Raw genomic sequence first — 18,940 nt, 5'->3', positions numbered from 1 at the left:
GATCCAGTCAACTCTGACAACTTTGCAGGCAAGATGATCCTACCCTCGAAATCACTACTATCTTTGCTTTGCTAGATGCTCGCTCTTTTGCTATGCCAATGCTACGATGCCTACCACTTGCTTTCAAGCCTCCCAAATTGCCATGTCAAACCCCTAACCCACCATGTCCTAGCAAACTGTTGATTGGCTATGTTACCGCTTTGCTCAGCCCCTCTTATAGCGTTGCTAGTTGCAGGTGAAGATTGGAGGACGTTCCTTTTTGGAACACTATTTACTTGTTGGGATATCATTATATTATCTTGTTATCTTAATGCATCTATATACTTGGTAAAGGGTGGAAGGCTCGGCCTCTCGCCTGGTGTTTTGTTCCACTCTTGCCGCCCTAGTTTCCGTCATATCGGTGTTATGTTCCCGGATTTTTGCGTTCCTTACGCGGTTCGGTTATAATGGGAACCCCTTGACAGTCCGTTTTGAATAAAACTCCTCCAGCAATGCCCAACCATGGTTTTACCATTTGCCACCTAGCCTTTTCCCTTGGGTTTCGCGGACTCAAGGGTCATCTTATTTTAAACTCCCCGGGCCAGTGCTCCTCTGAGTGTTGGTCCAACCTAGAGCACCGTGCAGGGCCGTCCCTTGGCAACTCGGGTTACGTTGGCTCCCGTACGCTTAGCTTATCTGGTGTGCCCTGAGAACGAGATATGTGCAGCTCCTATCGGGATTTGTCGGCACGGCGGGTGGTGTTGCTGGACTTGTTTTACCATTGTCGGAGTTGTCTTGAAGAACCGGGATACCGAGTCTGATCGGAACGTCTCGGGAGGAGGTCTATTCCTTCGTTGACCGTGAGAGCTTGTCATGGGCTAAGTTGGGACTCCCCTGCAGGGATTTGAACTTTCGAAAGCCGTGCCCGCGGTTATGGGCAGATGGGAATTTGTTAATGGTAGGTTGTAGATAACTTGAACCTTAACTTAATTAAAATGAATCAACTGAGTGTGTTACCATGATGGCCTCTTCTCGGCGGAGTCCGGGAAGTGGACACGGTGTTGGAGTAATGTTTGCGCAGGTTGTCCTCTAGTTTCTCGCTCGCGCTTTGCCTTCTCTTCTCGCTCTCTTTGGCGAACAGGATAGCCACCATATATGCTAGTCGCTTGCTGCAGCTCCACATATTTTACCTTGCCTTTCCTATAAGCTTAAATAGTCTTGATCGCGAGGGTGCGAGATTGCTGAGTCCCTGTGGCTCATAGATTACTATTACACCAGATGCAGGGCCTGATGATTCCGCTCCAGGTGACGCGCTTGAGCTCAAGTGGGAGTTCGACGAGGACTCTCAACCATACTATGTTTCCTTTCCTGATGATCAGTAGTGGTGTCCTGTTGGGGGTGATCGGGACCGTGTCACATGTTAGGTTATCTTTTATTTTAGCGCCGTAGTCGGGCCATGAGTGTTTGGATGATGTAATGTTATTTATGTACCTTGATTGACGTGGCGAGTGTAAGCCAACTATGTTCTCCCATTTATTATTTATATTACATGGGATGTTGTGAAGATTGCCTTACTTGCGACATATGCCTTCAATGCGATTATGCCTCTAAGTCGTGCCTCGGCACGTGGGAGATATAGTCGCATCGAGGGTGTTACAAGTTGGTAATCAGAGCCTTCCCCGACCTTAGGAGCCCCCACTGACTGATCGTTTTAGCAGCCGAGTTGTGTCTAGAAAAAAATGTTTTGAGTCATTTAGGAATTATATATCAGAGAGTTTAGGAATTCTTTTTACTTCCCAGTCTCCTCATCGCTCTGGTAAGGCATCCTGACGTAGAGTTTTGGCTCTTCTCTTCTCAAATTTCACTAAAAAAATTTTAGGATCACGCGGGTATCTTGGAATCGTTCCGATGGCTTTATGACGAGAACATTGTCTTGGTGCCTCCTGTCAGGGGTTTTGTGGAAGTGTCCCGGGGAGTTGAGCTCTGAGGTGTTGTCGTCATAATTTTATCGTTGCAATTCTGGAATACCTGAGTTTAGTACGCCGACATTGAAAATCTCTTTTATGCAGTTCGTTGGTGAGATAACCTCGACGCCACCCAGTACTGGGGCGGGAGTTCGGGAGTATCGCCATAACTGGTATAACGGATGCTTTTCGAAGGTTGAGGTAGATGGTTTCCGAAGTTTTTCTCGGTTATGTGTTGAAGGATGGATACAACTGGATGTAGGATTTGCTAGATTTGGGTGAGATATTATGCTTCCCCTGTATCCCCAACACCTGATTGCATAACCGGAAAGGTTCGGGAGTTTCATAGGTGGGAATTCTCGTAGCTCTAGTTCTTCTTCCACAGATATTGGTTTGAGATTGGGATTTCTTACCGAGTATTCGTTCTTGATCCGTACCTTGTTGATTTATTTCTCTACCTAAATTCTAAGTGGCTTCTGAATTTATGGATATGTGACCATTTCAAGAGGAATGCATTCGTTCATTTTGTTCGGATGTGAAGACTATATGTTGCAATTTTCATTCCGTTGGATTCTGCTTCATTTTATCTGTCTATGTGCTAACGGTGGTCAACCTCTTCAGGATGGCTCCCGCTAAGAGCACCAATCAGAATCAGAATCAAGATCCGCCACCATCTCCACCTCCTCCGGAGGCATGGCAAGCTGTGATGGCCGCAACCAATGCAAACACACAGTTGATCATGCAAATTCTTCAAGAGTGAAATCAAGGCAACCAAGGGAACCAAGGCAACAATCAGAATCACTTTGCTACACTCAACCAGTTCCTTGCTAACGGGCCAAAGACTTTCAGCAATTGTGTTGAGGCAACCGATGCTGACGATTGGCTCGTGGATCTGTGCAAGCATTTCGAGTGCAGTAACGTCAGGCCTGAGGACTTTGTCAAGTTCGGTTCCTTCCAACTCAAAGATCAAGATGCAGAATGGTTCCAGCAATACAAGGATTCCAGAGGTGGACGTGTTATTACCTGGGATGAATTCCGTCAAGATTTCAGAGCTCACCATATCCCTTAGAGCGTGGTTGAAAGCAAGCGTGAGGAATTCCGCAACCTGAAGCAAGGCTCTTTGTCTGTCTATGACTACAACAAGTTGTTTCAGAAGCTCGCCCGCTTTGCCAAGCAGGACATCCCTGATGAGAAGAGCATGATATACCAGTTCAGGGGTGGTCTCAGAGAAGAAATTCAGCTAGCTCTTGTTCTCTTCAAGCCCTTAAGATACGATGAGTTCTACAACATGGCACAGAAGCAAGAGGCCGCTCAATTGAGGTGTGATGCTTCCAAGAAGCGAGTCAGAGATGCTACTCCTTCTTCCTCTACTCAAGTGGCCAAGCAGCAGAAGTATTGGCTTCCTCCTCCGTTCCGTCAGCCGTATCAGCAGAAGAGCAAGGGTGGCAGTGGATCTTCCCACCCACCCAACCCTGGTTTTCAGAACAAGACTTCGTCTCAAGCTCCAAGATCGAGTGCTCCGTACCACCGTCCGCTTTCAGAGGTCACGTGCAACAAGTGCCAACAGAAGGGTCACTATGCCAACAAGTGCTTCAATCAGAGGCGTCTCCCTCCTCCTCCTGTGAGATCGGCAAGTACAGCTGTGGTCAAGCATAACCCCAATCACGCCAAGGTCAACTTGCTGAATGCAGCTCAGGCAGAGGACTCATCAGATGTCATCATGGGTAACTTTCCAGTTAACTCTTTTCCCGCAAAAGTTCTTTTTGACACTGGTGCATGGCATTGTTTCATGTCAAGATCATTTGTTTCCAAGCATGACTTCGTTTCGCAAATGTTGGGTAAACCTATGGGAGTGGTTTCTCTGGCTAAGTCTATGAGGGCTACTTCAATAGTCCCGGATATTTCTATCATGATGGGTGATTTCAAGTTTCTGGCTTCCCCAATGGTTCTTGGTAACTCGGATATTGATCTTATTCTCGGGATGGATTGGCTTTCTAAGCACAAGGCTCAGCTTGATTGTGCAGCCAGGCAGATTCAATTGACTCATTCGTCTGAGGATGTAATTGTCTTTGCCCCGAATGACGATACCATCCGTCTATTTTCTCTCAATGAGAAGGGTGAACTGGATGCCATCTTGCAAATTCCAGTCGTTTGCGAATATCAAGACGTCTTTCCAGAAGAGCTTCCAGGAATGCCTCCGCATCGGCCAGTTGAATTCGTCATTGATCTTGAGCCCGGCACGGAACCTGTGTGCAAGCGTCATTACAAGCTCGGACCTGAAGAGTTGACGGAGCTGAAGAAGCAACTCGATATTCAAGAGAGAATGGGTCTCATCCGGCCTAGTTCTTCTCCGTGGGGTTGTGGTGTTCTTTTTGTGAAGAAGAAGGATGGAACGGACCGACTTTGTGTTGATTACCGTCCATTGAACAAGAAGACCATCAAGAACAAATACCCACTTCCCAACATCAACGAGCTGTTCGAACAACTCAAAGGTGCCCAAGTATTCTCCAAGCTTGATCTCTGTATGGGTTATCATCGGATTCGAATCCGTGAGCAAGATATTCCCAAGACGGCTTTCAGAACAAGCTATGGTTCATATGAATACACTGTCATGTCTTTTGGCCTCGTCAACGCTCCTCCGACGTTCTCTCGCATGATGAACTTCATCTTCAACGCCTACACCAATGACTTCATTTTGGTCTATCTCGACGACATTCTGGTTTTCTCGAAGAACAAGGAAGATCATGCCAAGCACTTGCGTTTGGTACTCGATAAGCTGAGGGAACACAAGTTCTACGCCAAGTTCTCCAAGTGCGAATTTTGGCTCGATGAGGTTCTTTATCTTGGTCATATCATCTCTGCCAAGGGCATTGCCATGAATCCTGAGAAGGTGTCTGCAATTGTGAATTGGGAACCTCCTCAGAACGTGAAGCAACTCCGTAGCTTCCTCGGTCTCGCAAGCTACTGCCGAAGATTCGTTGAACACTTTTCCAAGATCGCGAAGCCTCTCTCAAATCTTCTCCAGAAGCACGTCAAGTACGTTTGGTCTCCGGAGTGTGACATTGCTTTCAACAATTTGAAAGAGAAATTGACCACTGCTCCAGTCCTGACTCCGCCCGATGAATCCAAGACGTACGAGGTCTTTTGTGATGCCTCTCTCCAAGGTCTTGGCGCAGTGTTGATGCAAGAGAAGAAAGTGGTTGCTTATACCTCTCGCCAGTTGAAGCCCAATGAGAAGAACTACCCCACTCATGATCTCGAGTTGGCGGCAGTTGTGCATGCTCTTTTGACTTGGAGACATCTCTTATTGGGAAGAAAAGTGGACATTTTCACTGATCACAAGAGTCTCAAGTACATCTTCACTCAGCCTAATCTCAACCTCAGGCAAACTCGATGGGTCGAAATGATTCAAGAGTATAATCCGAGTATTGAGTATACTCCAGGCAAGGCCAATGTGATTGCTGACGCATTGAGCAGGAAGGCTTATTACAACAGTCTGATTCTCAAGCCTTATCAACCCGAGCTTTGTGAAGCTTTCCGCAAACTTAATCTGCAAGTTGTTCCTCAAGGTTTCCTCGCCAACCTTCAAGTCTCTCCTACCTTGGAAGACCAGATTCGCCAAGCTCAGCTTCTTGATGCTATGGTGAAAAAGGTGAAGATTGGGATTGCCAAGAGTCAACCCAAGTACAAGTGCTACCGCCTTGATGACAAGGATACTCTCTTCTTCGAGGATCGTATTGTTGTACCCAAAGGTGACCTCCGTAAAGTGATCATGAACAAGGCTCACAATTCTCTCCTCTCCATCCACCCTGGGAGCACGAAGATGTATCAGGACCTCAAGCAGACTTATTGGTGGACTGGAATGAAGCGCGAGATTGCTCAATTCGTGAATGAGTGTGATGTCTGCAGAAGAGTGAAGGCAGAACACCAAAGGCCAGCTGGTCTCCTCCAACCTCTTGCCATTCCAGAATGGAAGTTTGACCACATTGAGATGGACTTCGTGACTGGGTTTCCAAAGTCCAAGCGTGGCAATGATGCTATATTCGTTGTCATCGAGAAACTCACTAAAGTGTCTCAGTTTCTGCCTATCAAAGAGTCAATCACTGCAGCTCAATTGGCGGTACTCTATACCTCTCGAATTGTCTCTCTGCACAGTATTCCTCAAGTGATATCTTCAGACCGTGGCAGCATCTTTACCTCCAAGTTTTGGGATTCTTTTCAGAAGGCCATGGGCACCAACATCCGCTTCAGCACAGCTTTCCATCCTCAAACTAGCGGTCAAGTCGAGCGTGTCAACCAGATTCTTGAAGATATGCTCAGGGCTTGTGTGATCTCCTTCGGCATGAAGTGGGAGGATTGTCTTCCTTATGCTGAATTCTCCTACAACAACAGTTTTCAAGCAAGTTCGGGCAAGGCCCCATTTGAAATCCTGTATGGCAGGAAGTGCCGTACCCCTCTCAACTGGGCTGAAACCGGTGAACGTCAGCTTCTAGGTAATGACTTAATCACAGAGGCAGAGGAAATGTGCAAAGTCATTCGAGATAACCTCAAAGCAGCCCAATCCCGCCAGAAGAGCTACTATGATAGTAAGCACCATGATTTGGCTTTCGAGATCGGAGATCATGTTTACCTCCGTGTCTCTCCTATGAAAGGTACTCGTCGCTTCAGTATCAAAGGGAAGCTTGCCCCCAGATACGTGGGACCTTTCAAGATTGTCAGCAAGAGAGGCGATCTCGCCTATCAACTCGAGCTTCCTTCAAACTTTGCAAATGTTCATGACGTGTTCCATGTCTCTCAGCTCCGAAAGTGCTTCAAGACTCCTGACCGCACCATCAACTTCGAGGACATTGAGCTCCAAGAAGATCTCTCCTATCGTGAGCACCCAGTTGCTATTCTTGAAGATACTGAACGCAAGACTCGCAACAAGTCAATCAAATTCCTCAAAGTCAAGTGGTCACAGCATTCCGACCGTGAAGCTACCTGGGAACGCGAGGATCACCTCCGTTCTGAGTACCCGGTGTTCTTTCAGTCCTAGATCTCGGGACGAGATCCTTTCGTAGTGGTGGAGAGTTGTAACACCCCGGATATGACTTTCCCAATATGTAATCCAACTCTTGCCGTTTCTGGACTTAAGTTATTTTATTTTCTAGGGTTCGGGTCTTTGTCTCTGTGTGTTGTTATCGTTGTCATGCATCTCATATCATGTCATCATGTGCATTGCATTTGCATACGTGTTCATCTCATGCATTCGAGCAATTTCTCCGTTGTCCGTTTTGCATTCCGGCGCTTCGTTCTCCTTCGGTGGTCATTTCTACCTTTCTTTCGTGTGTGGGGATTAAACATTTCCGGATTGGACCGAGACTTGCCAAGCGGCCTTGGTTTACTACCGGTAGACCGCCTGTCAAGTTTCGTACCATTTGGACTTCGTTTGATGCTCCAACGGTTAACCAAGGGACCGAAAAGGCCTCGTGTGTGTTGCAGCCCAACACCCCTCCAAGTTGGCCCAAAACCCACCAAAACCCTCTCCATCATCTAGAGCGTTCGATCACGATCGCGTGGCCACAAACCGCACCTCATTTGGACTCTCCTGGCTCCCTCTATGCCTATAAATAGGTCCTCCTCCAAAAATTCGGATCTCTCCCCCGAAACCCTAGCCCTCTTCTTCCTCCGTGCGCCGGACAACGTCCGCCGGCGCCGGACGTGTCCGCTGCACCCGCCGCCGCCACGTGGCACCTCCCCATACGCCCGGCCGCCTCCCCCCGCCGCTGGCCCGCCGAGCCCAGGCGGGGCCCCCGCGGCCCGCACCGCGCACCGCCCGCCGCGCCATCCCCGCGACCCCGCCCGACCCTCGCCGCCGTTCCGCCCGGGCCGCGCCGCCCTTCACCGGAGAGCGCCACCCCGCGCCGGTGTCCGCTTCCTTCGCTGCCTCGCCGCTCCACCTCGCCGCCCGAAGCCGGCGACCGCCCCGGTGCTCCCTCTGGCCGGCGAGCCCCTCCACTCCGGCGCCCCGCGACAACTCCGGCGAGACACGACACTGTTCCGGCGAGTTCTTTAGCTCCGGCCGGCCATCCCCGACATCCGCGCCAGATCTGGATCTGAGATCCCGTTTGGGTTGACTTTTGCCCCGAAACCCTAGCTCATATGCTCCTGTTCATTGCATCATAACTCCGCATCCGTAGCTCCGTTTTGGGCATTTAGCATATCAAAATGTTCGTCTCAGAGAGCACATCATTTCGTTCCATTGCATCATTTTCATTTGAGTTCATCTTGATGCCCGAAATGCTGTTAGAAGAGTGCTACTTGAGATAATTGTCAGATCTGCTACTCCATTTAGATATTTGTCAGTTTTGCCATGATTATTGCGTGCATGATATGCCCATGAGTTCTACATATGTTTTGTTAAGGGTTTTTCCATCTTTCCATAGGTGCAACCCATGTATTTTTGTGATGTGTGTGGTGACTAGCACAAGCTTGCAAAGTGAGGCACTTGGTAATTCTGATTTCAGGGACTTAGCATTTCCACTAAGTCCTTGACCTGTTTATCTCATATGGCCATATGTTCATGTTGTTTCCGAGTGATCCGCGCCTCTTTTGAGGATGATCAGTAAGGATGTTTTGTTAATCTTGTAGTGCTCTATCCCTCCATGTTGAGGCCAGGTTCATGCATCCCTTGTCAAATCTTGCATATGCATCCCGCATCGCATCCCGCATAGCATATCATCTTTGCATCTTATCGTTTGAGCTTTGCACGTGGTTGATTGTGCCCTTGCTGCTTGTTTGTCTTGTTTGGGTAGAGCTCGGAGACAAGTTCGCTAACGAGGAGCCCGTTGAGTTTGCTTTCGAGGATCCAGTCAACTCTGACAACTTTGCAGGCAAGATGATCCTACCCTCGAAATCACTACTATCTTTGCTTTGCTAGATGCTCGCTCTTTTGCTATGCCAATGCTACGATGCCTACCACTTGCTTTCAAGCCTCCCAAATTGCCATGTCAAACCCCTAACCCACCATGTCCTAGCAAACCGTTGATTGGCTATGTTACCGCTTTGCTCAGCCCCTCTTATAGCGTTGCTAGTTGCAGGTGAAGATTGGAGGACGTTCCTTTTTGGAACACTATTTACTTGTTGGGATATCATTATATTATCTTGTTATCTTAATGCATCTATATACTTGGTAAAGGGTGGAAGGCTCGGCCTTTCGCCTGGTGTTTTGTTCCACTCTTGTCGCCCTAGTTTCCGTCATATCGGTGTTATGTTCTCGGATTTTTGCGTTCCTTACGTGGTTGGGTTATAATGGGAACCCCTTGACAGTCCGTTTTGAATAAAACTCCTCCAGCAATGCCCAACCTTGGTTTTACCATTTGCCACCTAGCCTTTTCCCTTGGGTTTCACGGACTCAAGGGTCATCTTATTTTAAACCCCCCCGGGCCAGTGCTCCTTTGAGTGTTGGTCCAACCTAGAGCACCGTGCGGGGCCGTCCCTTGGCAACTTGGGTTATGTTGGCTCCCGTACGCTTAGCTTATCCGGTGTGCCCTGAGAACGAGATATGTGCAGCTCCTATCGGGATTTGTCGGCATAGCGGGTGGTGTTGCTGGACTTGTTTTACCATTGTCAGAGTTGTCTTGAAGAACCGGGATACCGAGTCTGATCGGAACGTCTCGGGAGGAGGTCTATTCCTTCGTTGACCGTGAGAGCTTGTCATGGGCTAAGTTGGGACTCCCCTGCAGGGATTTGAACTTTCGAAAGCCGTGCCCGCGGTTATGGGCAGATGGGAATTTGTTAATGTCCGGTTGTAGATAACTTGAACCTTAACTTAATTAAAATGAATCAACTGAGTGTGTTACCGTGATGGCCTCTTCTCGACGGAGTCCGGGAAGTGGACACGGTGTTGGAGTAATGTTTGCGCAGGTTGTCCTCTAGTTTCTCGCTCGCGCTTTGCCTTCTCTTCTCGCTCTCTTTGGCGAACAGGATAGCCACCATATATGCTAGTCGCTTGCTGCAGCTCCACATATTTTACCTTGCCTTTCCTATAAGCTTAAATAGTCTTGATCGCGAGGGTGCGAGATTGCTGAGTCCCTGTGGCTCACAGATTACTATTACACCAGATGCAAGGCCTGATGATTCTGCTCGAGGTGATGCGCTTAAGCTCAAGTGGGAGTTTGACGAGGACTCTCAACGATACTATGTTTCCTTTCCTGATGATCAGTAGTGGTGCCCTGTTGGGGGTGATCGGGACCGTGTCGCATGTTAGGTTATCTTTTATTTTGGCGCCGTAGTCGGGCCATGAGTGTTTGGATGATGTAATGTTATTTATGTACCTTGATTGACGTGGCGAGTGTAAGTGAACTATGTTCTCCCCTTTATTATTTATATTACATGGGATGTTGTGAAGATTGCCTTACTTGCGACATATGCCTTCAATGCGATTATGCCTCTAAGTCATGCCTCGACACGTGGGAGATATAGTCGCATCGAGGGTGTTACAGAGGAGGAGAAGGAAAGAGGGGAGGGCAAGGAAAATGTGGATTAGTATTCCTACTTCCTTCCCTGTCCCCCCCTCTTTCCTTCCCCCTCGATTATATATGGCATGGGGCGCGCGCGGCTTGGGAGGGACTCCAAGTAGGATTCCTCCTACTTGGGGTGCCCCCTTGGCTGCCTCTCCTTCCCTCCAACATATATATATATATATATATATATATATATATATATATATGTGTGGGGGGGGGAACACACCAACAATTGTTAGCCGTGTGCGGTGCCCCCCTCCAAAGTTTACGCCTCTGGTCATATCTTCGTAATGCTTAGGCGAAGCCCTGCGCGGATCACTTCACCATCACCGTCACCGCGCCGTTGTGCTGATGGAGCTCATCTACTTCCTTGACACTCTGCTGGATCAAGAGTTCGAGGGACGTCATCGAGCTGAACGTGTGCAGAACTCGGAGGTGTCGTATATTCGGTGCTTGATCGGTCGGAACGAGAAGTAGTTCGACTACATCAACCGCGTTGTCAAACGCTTCCGCTTTCGGTCTACGAGGGTACGTAGACACACTTTCCACCTCTCGTTGCTATGAATCACCTAGATAGATCTTACGTGATTGTAGGAATATTTTTGAAATTGCATGCTATGTTTCCCAACACCTTGTCCCCAATAGTGCCATCTTCATTTTTTCGTCTGATTTGTCGTCATTCTCATGAAAATCTTTTTCTTCATCCTCTTCTTTTGATTTTTTGGAACTGTGGACCTTGCCCTATTTCTATTCAGCCCCATTGACCTTGCCCAGTTTGCATGTGCGGGCATTATGTCCGTCAGTCCCCCCACACTTGCCACAAGTGTAGTTGTTACGTGTGTCATCTCCATTGGTAGAAACCTTGGTGGCTCCGGTCTGCTTCTGCAACTTTTTCCTGTCGACATTGTCAGCATCTGTGCGTTGTGGGCATGTGCGGTACTTATGATTGGTCACCAAATTGCAGAATCCACATGCCCTTATCCTGAGAGGTTTGCCATTCGGGCCGAATTCCACGCGTCTGACGGGGTGCAACGGCTTTTTAGCTGCTGCATTTGCTGCTTGCGTCTTACTCTTACTCCCCTTTGTGCATGAGAATATGGGTGGTTTAATTACCCTTTGCTGCTGGTGGTAGGATCTCCTGTTGTCATGTCATTTGCCTACAACACTGCCAAGCTCATGATCTTGCATGTGAGCATGTTGCTGCTCTTGAGTTTGCCCATTGGTAGGCTCTGGTTGCTGTTGCTCCTCATCCTCCTCATTGTCATATGTGTCAATAGCTCCCAGATGGTTCATCTTGGATAAGATTGTAGAGACATCATGCTCAATTTTTTTGCTTCGTTGTCCACGACATCTTCGTTTTCAGCAAAACGCATGGTGTCGAGTTCTTGTTCAAGACTTTCCATGATGACCCGTGACCTCGCCATTTGGTCTTGGCTTCTCACGCTTTTTCTATGCACCTTCATGTTCAGCTGCAGCTGTGCGCTTTGAATATAGTATTGGGAGGCCTTGTTTGACGCTACTGCCCTCAAGTTATTTCTGTTGAAGATCGGCTAGATGTTCGGGTGTTTGCTGTATCTCCTGAGGATGTATTTCTATAGAACGCTGTCAGCCTTATTTGTCTATATCATGCATAAGACATGCAGGCAGAATATACTTGTTTTTTGGAAGAGGTGCATGTTTTCTGTTATTTCAGTCAAACAAAAACTTGCAATTTTCTTTTACTAAAGTTTGTACCATCTTTGTTTAGTCCTCACCTATGCGCTCCCACACCTTGCAGTCGCAGTCGTATATTTCTCCCACAGGGTTTGCAACCACCTAGAACGCATGTTGAGACCATGCAAACTGTTTTTGTGGTTTGTTGTAGGGCACAAGGTACTTTGTAGGCTCTTCCGTCTCTGTCACCATGAAGAGGGTGCTCAGTTTTAGCCTCTTTTTGATCTCACTATACACACCTCATGAGTAAAGCTTTGCCATCTGATTGTCGAACCCATACAGGGTCAGTGCGTTTTGTTGTTTCTATACAAGCAGGAGTGATGAACAAATTATTAGTTTTCTCGCAGCAAAAACTTCTCTAAGTAAGAAAGAATTACTTTAGTAAGCACGTTCTTGTCTTATGACATGTGATAGAGCTATACCCAGTTATCCATTGTCTCCTCGTTCTCTTTCTGCCTCCTGGTTTTGATGCATGTGTTTACCAGGCTAACAAACTAGTGCAGGTTTTGTCTCTCACTTATGAATGTCTTCTTGAGCACATAGTTCATGCTCTCACTGCGTTGCGTGGATGTCATTTTCGCACCAAAAATTTCTTTGAAGTAAGCCGATGTCCATCTCTTGGGCACATTCCACATTGACACCATCATGGCATCGTCATGGACGTTATACTTATCCATGAGTGTGTTCCAGGCAGCCTCAAACTCAGTTGGCATGAGGGGCCAGTTGTGGATTGTTGTGAATTCATGCTTAAAGGTTTTGTGGAGGTTGTACAGGTATGTGAGGTATTCCCTGTACTTCTTCATAATGTGCCAACAGCATAGATTGTGTATTTTGTTCCCAAAAACATCTGGGACCGCCAAAGCCATTGCCTGGCACTGGTCTGGTAATGAGAAAAGAGACGTGGAGTGGTCAACAGATTCTAGTGCATATATACAAATAGAACTAACACAACTATTTTACTGTGCTATTTTCCTTTTATTTGGGACGACGGTGGTACATGTGAGGATGCATGTAGGAGCCTTCTGAGGGAGTCTTGGATTAAGGGGTCCTCGGGCATCCGGGCTATGTGACGTGGGCTGGACTGATGGGCCATGAAGATACAAGACAAAAGACTTCCTCCCGTGTCCGGATGGGACTCTCCTTTGCGTGGAAGGCAAGCTTGGCGTTCGGATATGAAGGTTCCTTCCTCTGTAAACCGACTCTATACAACCTTAGGCCCCTCCAATGTCTATATAAACCGGAGGGTTTAGTCCGTAGAGGCAATCACAATCATACAGGCTAGACATCTAGGGTTTAGCCATTACGATCTCGTGGTAGATCAAGTCTTGTAATCCTCATATTCATCAAGATCAATCAAGCAGGATGTAGGGTATTACCTCCATCAAGAGGGCCCGAACCTGGGAAAACATCGTGTCCCCCATCTCCTATTACCATCGACCTCAGACGCACATTTCGGGACCCCCTACCCGAGATCCGCCGGTTTTGACTCACATTGGTGCTTTCATTGAGAGTTATGATGTGTCGTCATCGGAAGGTTCGATGGCTCCTTTAGTCATCTACAACCATGCCGCCGTGGGGGAGGCTTTTCTCCCCGGCCAGATCTTCGTATTCGGTGGCTTTGCACTGCGGGCCAACTCGTTTGGCCATCTAGAGCAGATCGACTGATGAGGACATCAATACCATTGTTACACCCACAGCCCCTACTGTTACATATACTGGACCAATTACTAGAGCTCGCGCACGCCAATTAAATTACCAGGTACTTTCGTTTCTTGGTAATGATTCTAATGTTCAAGAGATTATGATGCTGCCTAAATTGGATACATTTGTTTTGCTTACAAATGAAGGTCCTAGCTTGGAGAAGGATGAACATTGGAGCAAGAACACGAATGAAGTTGATGGCATGCGCAAGGGGATCAGGAACGGAGTTACAAGTGATAATTTCAGGACTTTGAAGCCGCCATAAGGAGTGCATGAAGCCTTGGACGAAATATACAAGATGCCACTTCATAATATTCGTCCATAGGCTATTCTAGGTGCTGCGTCACCTTATTAATGGGCCAGGCCCATGTAATTTCGAAATACTTAAGTATAGGCTATTTTTAGAGTCCGTATGTGTGGGGAAACAAGAGTTAGGGTTGGTTTCGGACCCCACCCTCAAGGGCCACGAAATTCCCCTCTCTTCCTCCATATATACAGCCCTTAGGGCGTCGTTTAGACTTGGGTTTTGTTTAGATTAAAAGTTCGCCATAGCTGCAACTTCGCGTACTTCGTTTGTGTCCAACGACCAGACCAAGACGTCACAGAACCCCACCTTGATCAATAAAGCTTTCATCTTATATTCGCAATATCCAGATTGCAATCTCAGTTTCTTGCTTGTTCTTCGTTTGCTCGCAGGAAACAGGCCCTCGTGGTCAGGTTGATCGTGCTCCGGCGTGGTCAATAACCCCTCGGAAGTTGGTTTAGCGATTGCTAAGGCGCGACGTCTCGCACGTTCGTAGTCGGATCGTCAAGGTCGACTCCCGCAGAAAACGATAGCCACCATCTCATCGAAACATCGGGACACCTTTGCCTCTATCATCGACAGCTACGCCCCAGGTCACCAGATTAGTTTTGGAAATCTGGACTATGTCGCTGATATCCGAGGAGACTTGATCTTCCAAGGGTTCATGACCCCAACCTCCGCTCTGGACTTAGATCCGGAGCGCATTGCCAGGTCCGAATACGGGATTCTTGAGCCCGTCGGACTATCTGCGACCACTAAGTCCAGTACGGGAGAGCCAGAGGAAGTAGTGTCGCTGGCAACCATCATGAAGCCGGACTCTTCTCCGGACACTGGCTTCGAACCCTCGGAGTCAGCATCGTGTGAGCTTGGCCAAGGAGTCTCCTTCCCTCCGTACTCCATGGACTCTTTTCTCCCCGGCCAAACCTCACCTTTAAGCCTCGTCATTACAGAGGAGCAACGTCCAAACTACGCCCAGCCTAGACTAGGGGCTGAGAGCCGGGAATTTTACGTCCCACCCACCACCCACTTCATAGCCACTATTGATGACATAACTGACATGCTTGATTACGGCTCTGAAGACATCGACGGTATGGACGACGATCCCGGAGAAGAGCAGGCCCAGAACCTACCGTTTACCGGAGCTGGACGGCCACCTCTTCGTATGACGTGTACATGGTGGATACACCCAAGGAGGGTAACGGCAATAACGATAAAGATCCGGTCGAGGATAAACCTCCTGAGAAACATCCAAAGCACCGACGTTAGCAGCGCCGCTCTAAATCACGTCGTGGAAAAGACAACGATACCAGCACGAGAGACAACAATACTACGGACGACGCCGAAGACCAACAAGACCCCGTCGAGCCAACCTCCGAATAGGACGATCGGGAAGATGGGCAAGTTAGCCCTGATGAACTGGCCACAAATGAAATCTCGGAGGACGGTAATTATCTTCCACTCTTCGAGGATGAGGTGAGCCTCGGCGGCGAAGACTTTCTCGTGCCTGAGGAACCCATCGAGCAGGAGCGCTTTAAGCACCGGCTAATTGCCACTGCAAGGAGCCTGAAAAAGAAGCGGTAGCAGCTTCAAGCTGATCAAGACCTAGTCAACGACAGGTGGACTAATGTCCTGGCAGCCAAGGAATACGGCCTCGAGCGCCCAACCAAAAGTTACCCGAAGCGCAAACTGCTACCTCAATTCGACGATGAGGCACTTGGGCCCGTACCATCAGCGCATAACGCGGCTGACCGACCACCACGTGGGCGGGACAAAACAACAACTCAAGCTGAACACCAGCTTATATTACCTCACCATAAAGGTAGGGACACAACATCTCGGGGATATACATATGACCTGCGGCAGGACCTGGAAAATAGAGTAGGATAGACCAGATCGATCTACAGGTCACGGGGGAGTGCCCTGACGCGCGACGACGGCTATCTAGCCGGATGTGACAAGCATAACCACGTCTGGGCCGAAAACCGCAGACGGACTCCATCTAAGCTATGTCGCGACTTGGCCCGATATAGAGGCGCCGCATACCCGCTCTGCTTCACTGATGAAGTAATGGAGCACGAATTCCCAGTAGGGTTTAAACCCGTGAATATCGAATCATATGATGGAACAATAGATCCCGCGGTATGGATTGAGGACTTTCTTCTCCATATTCATATGGCCCGCAGCGATGATCTTCATGCCATCAAATACCTGCCGCTAAAACTTGAGGGACCAGCTCGACACTAGTTAAACAGCCTGCTAGAAAACCCCATTGGCAGCTAGGAGGACTTGGAAGATGCCTTCCACGATAACTTCCAAGGTACATACGACTGACCTCCGGATGCCGATGACTTAAGTCACATAGTTCAACAACCCGGAGAGTCAGCCAGGAAATTCTGTACTAGGATCCTAACTAAAAAGAACTAGATCGTCGACTTTCCGGATGTCGAAGCCCTAGCGGCCTTTAAGCATAGCATTCGTGCCGAATGGCTCACCCGACACCTCGCCCAAGAAAAACCGAAGTCCATGGCAGCCATCACGACACTTATGACCCGCTTTTGCACGGGAGAAGATAGCTTGCTATCCCATAGCAATAATAACGCAAGCGAACCTAGCACCTCTGAAGCCAGAAATAGCAATGGCAAGCCCCGATGCAACAGACACAAGCGTCGAAACAACGGTGACAATACCAATAACGCGACGGTCAACGCCGGATTCAGTGGCTCCAAGTCCGGCCAGCGGAAGAAGCCATTTAAAAGAAACAATCCGGGCTCATCCAGCTTGGACCGCATACTCGATAGTCCATGTCAGATACATGGCACCCTCGATAAACCAGCCAATCATACCAACAGAAGCTGTCGGGTCTTTAAACAGGCCGGTAAGTTAAATGCCAAGAACAAGGAGAAGGGGTCGCAAAGTGAGGACGACGACAAGGAGCCCCGTCCACCGAACACAGGGGGACAGAAGAAGTTTCTCCCCCAAGTTAAAACGGTGAGCATGATATACATTACCCATATCCCCAAGAGGGAGCACAAACGCGCACTCGGGGACGTCTATGCGATAGAGCCAGTCGCCCCAAATTTGAACCCATGGTCGTCCTGCCCGATCACCTTCGATCGCAGGGACCATCCGACCAGTATCCGTCATGGCGGTTCAGCCGCACTAGTCCTCGACCCAATCATTGATGGATTCCACCTGACGCGAGTCCTCATGGATGGTGACAGCAGCCTCAACCTGCTCTATCAGGATATAGTCCGCAAGATGGGCATCGCTCCATCAAGGATCAAGCCCACAAAAACTACCTTTAAAGGAGTAATACCAGGTGTAGAGGCCCACTGCACGGGCTTAATCACATTGGAAGTCGTCTTCGGATCCCCGGACAACTTTCGAAGCGAAGACTTGATCTTCGATATCGTCCCCTTCCATAGTGGCTATCATGCACTGCTCGGATGAACTGCATTTCTCGATTCAATGCGGTGCCACACTATTCTTATCTCAAACTCAAGATGCCCGGACCTCGCGGTGTCATAACAGTCAATGGACACACTGAACGCTCCCTTCGTACCGAGAAGCACACCGCGGCCCTGGCAGCGGAAGTACAGAGCGGCATTATCAAGCAGAATTTTAATTCAGCGGCCAAGCTCCCGGACATTCTTGAACGAGTCCGGACTACTCCGCAGCTTGGAAGTCCAGCTCGTTAGGAGTTCGACTAGCAATTCGGCCTCCCTCTCAGTCCTGACCAAATGGCGGTGTACGTACCGCGCGTACATAACTATGCACCCAAAATACCATGGGCATAGATGGAGGCATAACTAGATTGTGGTCCATAATACGGCTAGACCTTCCCCGGACACACATACCTTCCCTTATCTTTTTTCTCCTTTTCTTTTCCATAGGCGCCTCATGTCTGCCTGATCATCGATCCTTTCGAAGGATGGACATACCAAGGCGGCAAGCAGCATAGACGGGTAGGGGAATCTCTAGGTGGTCTTCTTGACGATCACTCTACCTGTCTTCAGGACCCGCACGCAGCTCCCCCTTCGTCTTGACATGTTAAATAGCACTGTTGCTTATCGCACTATTTGTACAAATACACTTTGACATATTAATCAAATTATAATGGAAATAGTATGCGACCCAACTTATGTGGCACTGGCTTACTACTTCATTTTATTTCGCTATTCTTATCGATTGCACCCGTACACTTTGGTACGCTTTTCGCCAGGGGCTTCATTGTGCTCCATACTATGGCAACAAAGTCCGAACACTTTTTACATTATAGTTCGTCACCCCGAATTTAGCATTATATGCATCGGCTCCGAATCATGTCTTTGGTCTATAGTTGGGTTGCCCGGCTCCTGTGCTTACTACCTAAGGTTCCGTCCTATCGGCTAGGGTAGTAAAGGGAGAACTACTGCGATTGTGTTTCTGGTTCATCCAGGTAAACACCTAAGTAGAGAAAGCCGAAAATTGACTGTCATGATGCGGTGAGAGCTGGTCAGCTATTCGAAGGTTAAAATCTCTTGCGATTTTTCCCGCATTATGCGACGGATCGGCCTCCACCCGATCACGTGTCTACAACACCCTACTCCGGATTCACAAATACCAACTAGGGGTTGGGCCTACATTTCTATTGTCAAACTCCTATGGCTAAGTGAGGGTGATAAAGCCACACAGTCTGATTGCCTGGTTCGTTGCGCTAAACACCTCCTTCAAGGACCAAACTCTTGGATCAAGAGTGTTTAGGTTCCAACCCGTACACCCCCGTACTACCTACG

The sequence above is a fragment of the Triticum urartu genome, chromosome 4A (assembly GCF_056163025.1).
Source record: "Triticum urartu cultivar PI428250 chromosome 4A, HENAU_Tu73, whole genome shotgun sequence".
Taxonomy (NCBI): domain Eukaryota; kingdom Viridiplantae; phylum Streptophyta; class Magnoliopsida; order Poales; family Poaceae; genus Triticum; species Triticum urartu.
This window is presented reverse-complemented; position numbering follows the sequence as displayed.